This window comes from Typopeltis vanoorti, chromosome 21 (assembly GCF_054136105.1).
Source record: "Typopeltis vanoorti isolate ZY-2024b chromosome 21, IOZ_Tvanoo_1.0, whole genome shotgun sequence".
Taxonomy (NCBI): Eukaryota; Metazoa; Arthropoda; class Arachnida; order Uropygi; family Thelyphonidae; genus Typopeltis; species Typopeltis vanoorti.
In genome coordinates this window covers 32,560,588-32,573,164 of record NC_143569.1, presented here as the reverse complement: position 1 = coordinate 32,573,164, position 12,577 = coordinate 32,560,588, and the positions used below count along the sequence as shown (strand labels likewise).

Sequence of the window (12,577 nt, the reverse complement as noted above, 5' to 3'; positions counted from 1 at the left end):
ATCGGTAATGTTCATGGGCCTCGGGGGTAGTGGTACTTCAGAACAGTAAGAATACAAGTTGATTTCTGTTATAGCCTTAGTTAGGGATATACTCAGGATATTATAACAGAGAACTTATCAGTTTTTCGTTTCAACTATAATCCACTAGTTGAATAGACTGCTTGAAAATGTCATGGTCAATTAAAACTCATCCAACTTGGAAATGAATGGTGTTATTTTGTTTCTTGGTGCAAACAATATACCAAACAAGAAATGCATATGAGTTAATGTAATCTGAGGGTGATAACCTGTTACATACCATTTTGCAACAAAATGTTGCAAAATGGTATTGGTTATTCAGTGATTGAAGTAAGTCAATCCAAGATGAGTCAATATGTATTAGAGCCATGAAATAAATATATCATACTTCTGTGTAGGTGGGGAGATGATCGTGGTTATTTCTTTGAAAAGGAATGTACAACTATTGTTTCTCGTTATCAGAAATATGTTTTGCCATCTTTCGGCCAAAGAAATAATAATAATAAATGATATTCCTCAGTGTTCTTTGGCTAAACTTTGTTTGCTTTTGTTATGTCTTCTAATTTGCCTCAGCCATTCTATTTTTTTTTTTTTTTGTCCTTTAGATCTTGGTTTTGCAGTATAATTTTTTAATTAAATTAGGAAAGCTGGATAGTTAATTTGCTCAGCTCCATTGGGCTTGAGTGTTCGCTTGGTTTGATGTACTATACTGTCACTGAAACTATCGTGTTCTGCTTAAGTGAAGAGGGCTGAGTTGACAGCTTGGTAGAGTTGTGCTTGTATGTTAAGTTTTGTTGGTGTGTGCTGTGGTGATTTATTCTGTTATTGTCTTTGCTTGAAATGTACGTTGTGTAAAATGATTTTAAGAATTGTTATGCATATTTACTATAAAATAATAATAAAAAAGGACGGTGCACATATTAAGCCAGGCTAAATATTCGAGTTTAGTCAAGTGCATCGTAATAACATAATAGAAAGTTTCACCAAGTTTCGATGCGAAAAGCATCAACTCATGTTATACGTCGAACAAATACACGTATAAATTCTCATCGCGGTAATAGCACATGTACTTCCCAAGTGAAGTGCAGCTTATAAAATCTGACCTTTTTTTTTTGCGTTACTTCATTACACATTTTTCCAATCAGGCTAATAACACATTTGTGTGTGAGTAGTTGCACTTTTCATAACACTCAGCAGAATATATAAGTATAAATATTGGTATAAAATATATACCAATGTTGATATATTTTACTAACAGCATTGGTTTTAAAATTTTCATTTATATTATAATTGAAAAATTTGTATATGAGGATGTTTTACAAAATAAGGTAACATCGTGCTTGAAAATGCTTCATTCTTTGGGTGAAGGAGAGTTGAATAGGTGAGTGCATTGTCAGTTTCCTCACAACTTTACATATGATCATTTTGCAAGATGGCAGAATCATAAGTGAAAAGCTGCAGAAGAGCATGGAGTAAATATGTCAGGGAAACAAGTCAGGATTTGTGGAATGCTTTTACTTATGACAAGAAAGATGTTCAAGAGGAGCAGACCTGAGCAAGCACACCCACTGTTGATGACATTTTCATACAGATGCCATAATCAGTGAAAACCAGATATGAAGTTCAGTGACATTGACCAATAAATTAACATTTCACTGGGTTTTGTGCATGCCATCATTCATGGTTGTCAAAAAGTTTCTGCATACAGAGCCAAAGCAGGCTCATGAATGTTCACAAATCTCCTGGAATGGGATGCTGTCCTGATGTCTGATAATAATGACAAAAGAATGCAGTTCTGTAACATGTTATGATAATGAAATGTGAGTATATTATGCAGTACTCATAATCAGTAAAAACCAGATATTAAGTTGAGTGACATTGACGAATAGATTAACATTTCACTGGGTTGTGTGCATACCATCATTCATGGTTGTCAAAAAGTTTGTGCATACAGAACCAAAGCAGGCTCATCATGATTGTTCACAAATCTCCTGGAATGGGATGCTGTCCTCATGTCTGATAATCGTGACGAAAGAATGCAGTTCTGTAACATGTTATGGTAATGAAATGTGGGTATATCATGCATTACTTAAAAAAAAAAAAAAAAAAAAAAAAAAAAGAGCCATAACCTAGGAACATGTAATTTCTCCCTTGGATAAATCTTCAGCAGTATTATGAGCAACGGTATTTCAGGGATCATAAAGACATGCTTTAAGCAGTGGCATAGGAATGCTGTTATAGGGCAGTTGCCAAGAATGCTAGTGGCAGAATATTTTAGCAATTATCAAGGTTGCTTATGTTGTCACACTAAAGAAAAAAAAGTGCATAGCTATGAATTTGGCAGTTTCACCAAAAGCCTATGTTACTGGCTCTGAGCATTTCTTAACTTGAGTGAGTGTGTGAATTCTGAATGCTGTTATAACATATTAGATATTATATCTAGCCATTTCTCATAGATACCCTGGTTTGCTTCATGAAAGCATGTCAGTGTACAGTAATACCATGTCAACACCTCCCGAACTGTACATATAAGCAGTTATGGTGCTACAAATGAGAAGTTCTGGACTACTTACTGCAGTGCCCTAAACTTGCCTCCCCCCCATTGGTTTCCATTTCTTTGGACTACTGAAAAATGCACCTCTATGTCAAATGATTTGCAACATTGATGTATATCATGCCTTTTTTTTTTTTTTCTTTTTTTTTTAAGATTGTTGACTTGTAATTTCTGCTATACTAGTATAGAATGATGCTATGGAAGAACTAATACATACTGTACTTGATATACATGCATGTATGTCAGAATAAAGACCTTTGCATATGAGTTTTGGTTACCTTATTTTTTGAGACACCCTTGTAGAAGGATTTCATTTAACTATATTACTTGTGTTATTTGTTATTTAGCTAAATTCAAAAACTCATTGTCAAATTATTTTACTTTTTTTTTTTTTGAATAAAGGGAGGTCATCTCTATTGCTGCTTCTCCCTCTAGTTCTTTTGCTTAGAATTGATGGTTTTGAGTTTGAACAATATCACAGAATTTGTAATTTCCTTTTAGCTGATACAAAAAAACTATTTGCTTTTGAGAGGCGTCAACTGCTATTGAAACGAGCAGTTCATAATCTGAAACCACTGACCAAATAGAAGGCAAAAGTATCTGATCAATGGTTTCAGATTAAGGATTACTTGCCTGAACTTTGGAGGAACATTAGTAACTAGCTTTATCTGCAAAGAATTCCATTGAGATATAATTTTAGTGAATTAAATGTCATAATAAACTAAACAGTAATAAATGTCTAGTAATTTTTTGTATTCTAATAAGAATAATTCTGATTTTGGAAGATATTGATACCACCATGGAGTAGGACTCATTTCCAGAAAACACAACATCGCACAACCCACTGTTTACATACTACACAATTCACCATCCATACCCTTGCAATTTACTGCCTATAATAGTATTTTGGTCTATTAATTATGTGTAACATCTGGCCAGTTTGTCTGTATGCTGAATGTAAGAGTTTCTGTGAGAGAAATTCCTGCAACCTTCATATGAAAATATCAGATAACATATCTTAAGTCATTAAATGATAACTCTTCAGTATGCTATAATGGAAGGCAATTTATGCTTCTTGGAAAGTCAGTGTGCATTCTGATTATATGGAATGCTTAGATCATAGGGAAATTGAAATATAAATTATATTTATATTCATGATTTAAGCATTCCATGTACTTTTTTCCTTTAATCCTTTATCCAAGTGTAAGCAAACAAAATTTGTGTGACGTATCCTCATGACTAGGTTACTTGTATATAGAGGCTGAAGATGTAACGAAGTGAATAAACGTTCTGTGGAATGAAAATTTCGCAGAACTTTGTATATATTCTGACCATAATATATACAAAGTCTAGAATTTCATGCAGACCTCGGCATATATTCTAGACTGTATATATTCTGGATATTGCATATGCTGGACTTGTCAAAGGCATTTGACAGAATACCACATGGAAAACTATTACAAAAGTTGGAGCAAATGAGGATGGATATGAAGCATGAATGGGGGGGGGGTGGCTGACAGACAGACACAAGAGAGTAGTATATGGGAATGGAACCTAAGAGATTGAGAATGACCAGTGGAGTACCTCATGGTTCTATACTAGGGCCACTGCTCTTTAATTTGTATATCAATAATATAGCAGAAGATTGGAGGGAGGGATATTCAGTTGTTTGCTGATGATACAAAACTGAGAAGGGCAATAGTTGATAAAAGTGATGAAGATATCCTGCAGGATGATTTAAATAAATTGTCATTGTGGACAAAAGATAATGATTGTCAATTTAATGTTGCAAAATGTAAGTTTATGCACTTTGGACTGAAAAGTTGCATACTGTGTATCACATTGATGGTATGGGATTGCAGGAAATTGATGAGGCTAGGGACTTGGGGAAAAATGGTGGACAGTGAATTGAAGTTTGGAGGACATATTGCAAAAGTTGGTAAAATAGCTCAGATGTTGAAACTTAGATCTTGAAAAACATGCTAACAAGTTACTATCCCTCTTTATGAGGCTATGATTTAGTTGCATCTTGACTACTGTACACAGATTTGGTCACTTGGATTTCTTGGGGATTAGGAGGGTGTAGAGAGGATTCAGAGATGAGTGACCAAGCTGATGACAGGTCTGTGGAATGTTTATTAAGAGGATAGGTTGAGGCTGTGTGGATTACAAAGTTTAGTTGATAAGTGGGAAAGAGGGGACTTGATAGAAACTAATAAGATATTAAAGGGGTATTATAGAATTGATGCAAAGAAAATTTTTCAACATATGACAAAGAGAGAAGTAGGAATCATTCGTGGAAGTCGTGTATGACTGTGGTTAGTAAGGGTCTGCAGACTAGATTTTTTTGCATACAGAGTGATGAACGAGTGGAATGAATTGCCAGAATTAGTTGTGAGTGCTCTGACAATAAATGCATTTAAGGAGTGATATGATAGGTTTTGCATGTACAAGCGTTAGTATGGGTCTCCTACGATGATTCAGACTCCACGGAGATACTGTATAATAATATACCACATAATTAGGAAAACAGAGATGTATAATTTTATATGATGTAATCTAATACTAGTTCAAATTAAAAAAAAAAAAAATCATAGTTAACTTAGATCCAATGTTAACATGGGTATGCTGTGTGTGTGTGTGTGTTGGGGGGTTGGGGGGGGGGGGGGAGTGTTAGCATATCCAGCCAAGATGCCATGGGTGGAATCCCATGTAAGCATGGATGTTTGTGATTGTCTTCATACATTCGTTCATACAAGTGAATAAACACTCTCCCAAGATGGAATGGGTGGTCACCGTGGGAGACATAGACCCAACCCAATGGGAGAGGCCTTTACCCCTGCAGTGGGGAAAAGTTACAGGCTGTTAAATATACAGTGTGTGTGTGTGTATATATATATATATATATATATATACACACACACACACATAAGGGATAAAAACAATTCAAACATATTATTCTTTATTAATTTTTCAAGAGTAATATAGAAAAAAGATTAAGCATAAGAAAAAGAATAAACATAATAGCCACCTCCATAGTGCACTTGGACGAACAATGGAATATTGTGCCCTTCGATTAGAAAAGTCCTGAGTTCAATTCTCATCATGATAAGAATATTTGTGTGCTTTTTTTTCAATTGAAGGTGAGTTAACTGATCCTATATGGAGGTAGCAGAGTTTTCTTCCAAGAACTTTAGTTTTTTATTCTGCATACAGGCAAATCAATAAAGTAGAGTGCTTTTCCATGATGAGTAGTAAGAGTGAGATGGCAGTTTATGTTTGGCCTTAGTGCATATTTACTTTTTTCTCATATATTGTATTCTGATCTCCATCCTAAAATATATATCATCACTTTCCCTATTAATAAAAATAAGTTCATATCCAGGTTGATTAGCATCTAACAATTCGGATTGTTGTATATCAGCATATGATATGACATGATGCATTAAAAGAAGGATCATCTTCAGTTATGTTCTTACTTTTGCTTCCAGAAGTTAATCTTTTAGCCCTTTGAAAGATATTTGAATCAGAATCTGATAATTCTTCAACATTTCCTATCAGTGGCGCACTCAGGATTTAATCTTGGAGGGGGGGCCGAGCACTCAGGATTTAACCTTTGTGGGGGGGGGGCGAGTTGAGTAGACGTTTTGCGAATACACACTACACATCGCATACGACCTATAACTGAGCATCTGCAGTGATCGCTAATTCATAAGTAGCACACAACATAAATAAAAAAAAATGAATTTTAATTAGGATAAGATTTTTGGAAATTTTTCTAATGTTTTTTCCTTTTTCTTTGGGGGGTGCCCAGCCCCCTTGCCCCCCCCCCTCTGGGTGTGCCACTGTTTCCTATAATATTTCTAGACTTTATCATGTAATTAGATCATGTAATTAGATATAGAGCTTTGGGAAAAAGAATCTAGATCTTTTATCAGTTTTTGGTGTTAAAGTTTTTAAGATTCACACCAGGTGTTATTGTCATCTTGTCAAAATAATCTTAAACATATCTTAATGAATTAACAATACATTTACTTATATGCTATTATCACTCCGGTGCACAAGATGTTGCAAGGCAAGTAAATAAATGCCATGTGGGTTGGGTTCAAGCATCAAGTAATCATTTGATGGTGATTAAAAAGATGAAGGTTATAATATAATCTTGAAGAAATACTTTGTAGGGAAGCCTGTTTCACAGAACTGAGGTAAATAGAATGAAAGATGACTTGGAGTAGCTCGTTCATTGAGTTAGCAGTTCAACTGTAAAGGGGTTTTTGGGCAGCTCTAGGTTTAGTAGAAATGGGAGTTATAATGGATACTACTACTGAACAATGCCCATGAAAAAAAAAAAGAAGAAGAAGAAACAGAATGATGAAGAAACAATATGGAAACTGACTTTGAGATAGTGGCTGAAGAGAGTCTGTGAGAGAGGAATTGTTAATCAACTAACTGCTCTTTTTTGAATAGCATCAAGAATTTTTGGAGAACTTTTAAGTGCACATGAGAGAGAGCAGTATTCCAAGGTTGGGCAGATTTGAGATTTGTACAGAGTGAGTAACTGAACAGATGAAAGTAACATCTTGGGTGAAAAGGGATGCCAAGTTTTCCAGAAGCTGAGAATACTATATCTTGATTGTTGAGTTGAACATTGCCAAAGGTAAGGGAAGAACTGAGGTGTTTTTTGCAAGAAGAAAGACAAAACTGTGTTTTAGAAACATTAAAGGTGACTAAGTTGTTACTGCCCATTGGAAGATGGTGTAGAGATTGTGTGTTTAGAATGCTTATTGTAGATGCTCTAAGCTTGAGATGGTTTAGCATTACAAGTTGTGCCACATATACATAAATTGGCATTTATGTATATGAGGAAGAGGGTAGATAAAATAACAGAACCCTGAGGAACACCTGCATTAATAGGAAAACTGAAGAGCGCCATAACCTTCTACCATTACACATGAACAATCAGAATGAAAAATGGCAATCTGTTTGCAAACGGAGGAATGCAGACCATAAGGTTGCAATTTGCTGAGAATTCCTTACTGCCAAACCATATCAAATGCCTTGGAAATGTCAAGTAGCAGAGCATAATTTCTCCAAAGCTTTCCATGCCGTATGTTCAGAGGTGGGTGATATTTGAGGAGATCTGCTGTGGATATTGATAAGAAATTTATATTGGTGAGCACTGATTGACAGTTCATTCAAGTAGCTTAATAATTCAATTTAATATATATAAATTATATTAAATTATATTATATTATATATAATATATATGTTATATATATATATTATTATATATTTGTATTTATTTATATTATTATATATTTATTATATTTATTTATATATATATTTATATATTTTATATTATTATATATATATATATTATATTATATTATATATAAAAATTATGATAATATGTATATATAAAACACCTCTGTAGCACAATTGGAAGAATGATGGTACGTTGCATCCTTCGATTGTAAAAGGCCTAAGTTCGACACTCGTCATGACGGGAGGAATCTTTATATGGACTTTTTCAATCGAAGGTGAGTTAGCTGATCTCATACGGAGGTAACAGGGTTTTTTCTCCCGGAAACTCAGGTTTTTCATCCCGCATACAGACATATCGGCCCTTCAGAACACACGCAATTTACAGACAAAACATACTAGCTGTGGTGGTGGGCAGTAGATGGTGCTGATGTTGTTGATTGGTGGTAGAGGTTCGGTATAGTGGTGGAGACAGAGGGTTGTACAATAGGTGTCCTCCCATGATGAGTCTTCGGACTCTTTGGAGGTGTCACGAATAATAATAATATATATATATATCAATAGTTTGAAGGTAGATGTCACCTTTTTTTTGAATTGGCTATATATCAACTTCCGTACTGTAAGGTGGATGCCAGCTGAATATTAACATAGTGTATAGATGATAAAGAATGCATTCATTAGTTCAGAAGAACATCTTTTGAACACATTTGATGGGATGATTGGATCAGGATCAGAAGTCGTTTTGGTATCCAGGTTTTTCCACATTCTTCTGACCTGTCTGTCCAAACAGACATGGCAAGCACAAATGGCAAGCAGTGCAATGTTCCAGTTAATGGAGATGATTTGTCTTGGTCATCTTTTCTGCAATTATATTAGAAGAATGATGCCAGTAGATCAGCTTTATCTTTCGTTGATGTTAAAATACTACCATCTGGTGTTGAAAAAGAGGTGGAAGCAGAGACAAACAAAAGTTGCACCTAATAGCTATTGTAAGTGCCCAGAAGTCATTGCCACAGGTGGTGAGTTTTCTACATTTAACATTTTCAAAGTCAGACTTAGCTATGTTAATGATGAACATGAAATGTTATTGGTTATGAATGAGGCTGGACTTTGTCACAAGGCCACGCTTGGACCACTCTGGCACACCTTTTGAAAAAACATTGGCTTGGATATAGGATGAAAATTTTGAACAGACTGGGGAATAAAAACCCTCATTCCACCATGAATTATTTCAATAACAATATTACAACAAGTATCTGGATCCGTAGAATGAAAAGAGCAGCCTGAACAAAAAGGAGGAGTAAAAATCTCAAAGATCATCTTACTTAGCATAGTTGTAGTGCCAAAGTACATGAGGTTGTAAATGGTTATGAGGAGGTTAGTTCACTATAGATGAAACAAATGAAATTTTGATCTGCATTACCAGGAGGAGCAGTGGTCACCTCAGCAGTGTATCTGGAAGGAGAACTGGTTAAGAAAAAAGATTTAGAGTGTTGGGTGAATGGAGAAGATTTCCAGGAATTCTGGTTGGGAGGTGAATGATTTGCTTTAGGTCATTGTTTATAGCAAATACCTCTTCTTCTCTTCCAGCTTTGTCAGTGGAGTTAGAGAAAGGGAGCCACTTAGAGTTGTGGATATTAAAGTCACCAAGGAAGATGACTTCATTGTTAGGGATTTTGGATTTGCCTCATTATGTATCATAATGAGGCAAGAAACTCTTAAGTCACAGAAAGTCAAAGAGGAGATTCAAGATTAGGCATCCTCCAGCATGGAATATCTAATTGCACAAAAGCAGAGGTTGTGGTTCTCCCAAAGAGAGTTCTCCCAACTATCCTTGTTGTGGATGCAATCATAATAGAGAGTGTAATTTGGGCAGTAGTTTTTTTTGTTGTTGTTGTTGTTGTTGTTGTTGTTGTTGTTGTGGAAGAGATTTGTGGTTTGTTCAAAAACAGATCAGGCTTGGATGCCTGCAGGTGATGCTGCTCATAATTTGGGTTGGTATAAATACAAACCCAATGTAATGTTGGTAAAGTAAATGAAAAACAATTTTTGCAAGTTTTTTTGAGTATTTTAATTTTTTGGGGGGAGGTTTGTTTTTTATTTTAACTGCAGTAACTACATGTACAAACTCCCTTTGTGACTTATAGACCACTCTCTGTTTCTAAGGTGAAATTAAAAGTTGGGGAACATACTGTGGGACTATATAAATTCTTAGACATATTGTCAGTACAGAGAGCATCTGGTCTCCCTGCCATAACGTAGCCTTGACAATGTCTCTTGCATACTATTACATGGCCTCCCTCTAGGCATAACCTATCAGTCAGATCATGTACCAACTTATTAGGAAGCCTCCTAAATCCAATATCTGGTTGTCCTTTTCCCCCATTGCAGCTTGCCTATAGAACTGCTTTACTGCTGTACCCTCGAAGATGGAGGAGGTTCTGGATCTCCACAGTATATTTGAGTGGGATGTTCTTAAAGGTTTCACTTACATGGCGGATTGGAGGGGGGGGGTGAAGCTAGAACCCCTGCTTTGGGAGAACCAAATATGGCAACAGTTCACTTTAGGGCCCCCAATAAGCAAAGTGGTGGTGTTTCATCAGGCAGTGAAGTTCAGCTACAACCTAGCAGGTCTACTTGACATTTACTCCAACTAGGAAGGTATCCTTTTACAGTTGGTTTTATGTTTTTTCTGTTTTTTTATCTGCTATCTTCTGTAACTGAGAGGTGATAATCTTCTGATAAGATCCAGAAACCTTCCTCTTTAACTTTCCAACTTTCTTCTCCTTTGCTGGATTTTGTAAAAGAACTGAATCACATAAAACTAGGTTTCTTTCTATACAAGATTTATTTATAGCCAGTCTCTGCCTTTCTGGAGGTGATTCCCTTATTTCATATATTATTTCCCATGTAGTGGAAAAAACTGTACATCATGTTAACCAAAAATTTACCTATATCTTTGTAACCAGAATTGGGAGAAGAATAAATTATATCTTATCAGGAATAAACAGAAAGTGCAAAGAAAATAAAATAGTGAGAATATTAATATCCCAATCCTTTATTCTTGTGTCATCTAAGATGGAAAGTATTAGCTTTATAGAATTTTTCGATCTCTCAATTAATCTTTACATTCAGATTGATATCCAGTGCTGAATATTTTCTTAATATCCACTAATTTGCATACCTGAAAAAATAATTTTAATGTTAAGCTAGGGACCTTTGTTAGTAAGTCAGTTTTTAGAAGCCATATCTGCAAGAAAGTGTTGTTAAATATTCGTGGATCCAGGCAGCCTACAAGTTATTGAGTAGGAGAGTGATCACATGATGCTAAATGTAAGGGAGGTTGTGGGATGAAGGAGGTATTGCAGTTTATTTACACTAATACCAGAAGTATTCAAAATAAGGTTGAGGAGTTTCTGGCATTGGTTAGCACAACTTGGCCAAAAGTTATAGGCATTAGTGAGGTGTAGTTGACCGAGGATGATATGGTGACAGGAATAGAATTCGAGGGATATATAGTCTTCAGAGAGGACAGAAGGAACAGGATTGGGGAGGGGTTTCGCTAGTATGACAAGCTGAGGAGTCTGCTTTCAGCAGAGCCATGGCATAAGAATTTGGATGGGAGAGGTGTTAGTAGTGCATTGGAAGTGAACAAGGAGTGTTTGAAGAAAGGAGTATCTGAATGTATACCTAGTCTGAAAGTGTTGTTAAATATTCTTGGGTCCAGCTTAGCGAGGGGGAGAGAGTTATGACATGTTGAGAAATGTTGCACTTCATTAAGCAGGAGTTACACCAAAAAGGATTGCAGAGGGATTATAAAGAAAAAGGTGATCAGCATGCCCATGAGCACTATAAGGCACTGGCAAAAAGGGTGACCAGTATGGTAAGGAAGTCCAAAGCTAATTATGAGAGAAAGCTAGCTGATGAGGCCAAATAAAATCCTAAAGTGTTATTTTGCTATGTAGCAAGTATAAGGAGGAATGACTATGGAAGGATGACATTTAAAAGTGCTGATGGTAGGGAGGTAACAGAACCAAACCAAATAGTTGAATTACTGACTGAGCATTTTGTAGTGATGTACTATCTAGGTGTGACATTGCAATGTCAGAACGGATAGTAACCCTTCCCATAATGCATAGCATTATGCATGTCCATAAGGATATGTGCTTTGCATTATGGGATGCTAAGGCAAGTGATGTGAAGTCATTAGCTTTATACGAGTTGCCCAGTCCTGATAATAGTTTAGGCACAAACGTTGTTTGCTTGCACTTGGATAAAAGATTAAACCAACAATATAATTTCTTGGCATCTTTAATTGCAATGCCAGAAGTGATATTGACTGATAGGAGAATAGAAGTTGAAGAAATGGAGGTGCTTAAAATATTGCAGAACCTCAATATGAACACAGCAGTGGGATTAGATGTCATATTGGTCCATATATTATAAGAATGTGCAAGGAAATTACTAGCTCTTCTGACCAATCTGTTTAATTTAAGCCTCATTAATGGGAAGGTTCCATTGGAGTGGAAAGACTGCAAAATAGTCCCATTGCATAAAAAAGGCTCCAAGACAGAAGTAACAAGTTACAGTTCAGCATCTCAGGAGTGGTGGTGGTGGTTAAGGTATTGGAGAAATAAGTGAAAGACAGAATTCAGGACTGGGTGGATAGGGATACGATACTCTGTAAGGGACAGCATGGTTTTGTGAAGGGTAGTTCTTACCCTAGTAATTTACTTACTTTTT

The 12,577-nt window shown here is 35.8% G+C and overlaps 1 protein-coding gene across 7 annotated transcripts in view; it reads left to right on the top strand.

Moving 5' to 3' along the window:
* Positions 1–701: 701 nt before the first annotated feature.
* The window catches only part of LOC150094718 (myotubularin-related protein 9), a 282,350-nt gene continuing 270,474 nt past the window's right edge, over positions 702–12,577 (top strand). The window contains exon 1 of one of the 7 annotated variants that reach the window (XM_090410951.1): positions 702–797. The gene's annotated coding sequence lies outside the window, so the exon portion shown is untranslated. Of the gene's footprint in view, positions 861–897; positions 1,183–12,577 lie in introns of those variants that run through there. The other 6 variants (XM_090410948.1, XM_090410952.1, XM_090410945.1 and 3 more) reach the window with 6 other exon arrangements.